Genomic DNA, 3281 nt, shown 5'->3' on the forward strand with positions numbered 1-3281 from the left:
TCTTTCTGGGCCTGGGTGCTGTCCCTCAGCTCTTCAGCTCAAGGCTAGCACTCTACCACTTGAGCCACAGCACCACTTCCAGCTTTTTCTGCTTATGTAGTGTTGAGGAATTGAACCCAGGGCCTCATGGATACAAGGCAAGCACTCTACCACTGAGCCACCTTCCCAGCCCTCTATTTCTTTTCTAATAAACTTTTCTATCACCTTAAAAAAAACAAACAGATGGGATTGGGAGAGCATGATGAAAGGGGTGACATGGATGAAGGTACATTGTACTCATACATAGCCATGCTGCGTTGAAACCCTTTGTACAACTACTTCAAGATAATAAAAATGATAAAAAAAAAAAAAGAACGCTTGATAATGTGAACACTGAAAAGCCAGAGTCTAAAGACAAGGAAAAACTGGTTATGAAGTGAGGAGGGCCAGATCTTGCAGGACTGGTAAGACACATTGGGTATGTGACTGACAATTGCTACTGCTGAGTGCATTATGTCACACCAGGCACTCAGCTATGTGAACACCTCTTTCCTCTGTGGTACCCGCTGTTTTACAGATAGGAAGTCTATTCTTAGCACAATGAAAAAACTTGCCCAAGAACTCACAGAAACAGGATTCAGTTGTCTTGGCCTTAAGTCATATTGCTAAGGGAAGGTCATGCTGTTCAGGTCATGGTCAAATTCATCCTTTTCCCACAAGTTGTCTGCATTGAACAACATGGCTTGGTTGTAATGTAATACTGTATGACTACAATTAAGATGCCACAGTATACACATTGACAAACTTATTTGATGGGCTCCAGCAAAGAAGATGTGGTCATTAAATGCTGGAATTTTTCCAACCAGCTCTTAAGTATCATCAGCATGGTGTACAAGTAGAGCCATATAAAATACCAGGGGGAAAAAGAGCTGGAAGGATTTCAGATACAAATACAAAGGCTCTGAAACCAGCAAAGGGGAAACTTGATCTTCCCTGAACATACCACGTATGGAAAACCTCAAATCACTATGATACTCTTGAGACTATTTGGTTACAAGGGAGACCCAGAGCTGACCCTTTTTCGAAGAGATAATCAACAGAAGGTTGTATTTGATGGGAAGACTGCTTTCTATGAACAAGACAGCTAACCTTGTACAAGAGAAAGAAGAGAGGGCAAAGAAGAGAGGAATCTAGTTCTTTAGGAGTCTGAAAAGAAAAAGAAAAAAGAGGTATTGTTTATAAAGGCCATAGGATCTACCCAGCTGTTAGTTTCTTTGTTCCCCAAAAGTGTTCAAAGGCCAAAGACATAACAGAAATAAATTCCTAGAAACTTGACTCTTTCCCTGAATATTTCTGACCATGTTCTTTTTATAAATACCCAACACATACAGAAAATATTTTTATTGTTATTATAAAGGTGACATACAGAGGTTATAAATGAAGTAAGGAGTACATTTCTTTTTGGACAATGTCACCCTTTCCCTCTCTCCATTTTTCCCTCCCACCCACCCCCGTCCACATGTTATACAGTTCATTTTCAACATAGTGTCTAGTGAATACCTCTGCTGCTCCATTTCTGTGCCCCCTCTTTAACCTCCCAAAGGCAGATTGTGTAAATGAACAAACAAGACAAAAAGAAAAGAGAGCCAGGCGCCAGTGGCTCACACCTGTACATCCACTCACACCTGTACATCCTAGCTACTCAGGAGGCTGAGATCTGAGGATCACAGTTCAAAGCCAGCCGGGGCAGGAAAGTCCATGAGACTCTTATCTCCAATTAACAACCAGAAAACCAGAAGTGGGGCTGTGGCTCAAGTGGTAGAGCTCTTGCCTTGAGCTGAAGAGCTTAGGAACAGCACTCAGGCCCAGAGTTCAAGCCCACAACTGATTACTCCCCCTCCCCCCCAAAAAAGCAAAAACAAAGAAACAACTACTTGTTTCCATTATCTAGAGTTCATTTCAATAAATATTTTATACAATCAGAGGTACACAGGCATTGTGACTTTGGGCACACAATAGTAAAGAATGCTGACTAAGATTTTATTACTTAAGCAGCTTTCTGAGTGATGCAACCCTGCATTCAATCCACACCAACCTACTCCTCCTGGTGGCTCAAATTCCCCAGCAGAATACATCTCCACCCAGGGAAGTACTTCACTCTGTACTCTCATGTTCCCATGTACTATATTTCTTTTGTTTTCTGGTGGTGTGAGCCACCAGCGTCTGCCCCCCCTTCCTCCCTTCCTTGGTCGTGGGGCTAGAACTCTAGTCCTGGGCGCTGTCCCAGAGCTCTTCAGCTCAAGGTGAGCACTGTACCACTTGAGCCACAGCACCACTTCTGGTTTTCTGGTGGTTTATAGGAGATAAGAGCCTCACAGGGGCTGGGAAGGTGGCTCAGTGGTAGAGTGCTTGGCTAGCATGCATGAGGCCCTGGGTTCAATTCCTCAGCACCACATAAACAGAAAAAGCCGGAAGTGGTGCTGTGGTTCAAGTGGAAGAGCGCTAGCCTTGAGCTGAAGAGCTGAGGGACGGCGCCCAGGCCCAGAGTCCAAGCCCCATGACCGACCAAAAAAAAAAAAATTGAATCACGACCCTCAGATCTCAGCCTCCTGAGCTAGGATTACAGGTGTGAGCCACCTGTGCCTAGCCACGTACTGTATTTCTATGACGGCACTATATTCTTACCCGGGTTCGCAGTATTTTACTACATGGAGCTGCTCAGAAAATGTATGTGGGCTGAATTAATAGAACAGTGCTGTTAACATTCATAGCTACTGCACTTCACTATGTTGTGGTCCCGTTTGAACCTGGAGCACCTCAAGAGCAAACCATCTCTTACTCATCTCTGTCTCCACTGCCTGATAAGAGGGCCTAGCAGTCCCCAGCAAACAGGTCCTCATCAGTCAGTGTTTGAGTAGCTAAGCATGGGGTTCAGTAGGGAACAGTAATCAACAGGATTACTGATGGGGAAAAGTTGTGATCGAGGGCAACACGTTTATGGCTGTTAAGAGTGGTGGGAAGGGCAGTTTGCTGGGAAGAGCAATTTCATTCATAAGCAGAGAAATCTGTGTGTGAGTCACACACAGGTGCTAAGCCCCACAATAGTCTAGAAGCCCTTTCAGGGAGGAAGAGGAAACAGGTCCAGGGAAGCCGATTTCTTGACCAAGGTCGCCAAGCAGGCCGGAGTGTCACCAGACTCAGTGGATCCCCTTCCTGCGTGGGGATCTAGCGCACGCTCAGGGCGGTTGTGGCACCGAGGCGTGTGTGTGCGACGTGTGAGGGCACCGTTTGCAGTGGGTGGC

Source organism: Dipodomys ordii, unplaced genomic scaffold (assembly GCF_000151885.1).
Source record: "Dipodomys ordii isolate 6190 unplaced genomic scaffold, Dord_2.0 Scaffold71, whole genome shotgun sequence".
Classification (NCBI taxonomy): Eukaryota; Metazoa; Chordata; class Mammalia; order Rodentia; family Heteromyidae; genus Dipodomys; species Dipodomys ordii.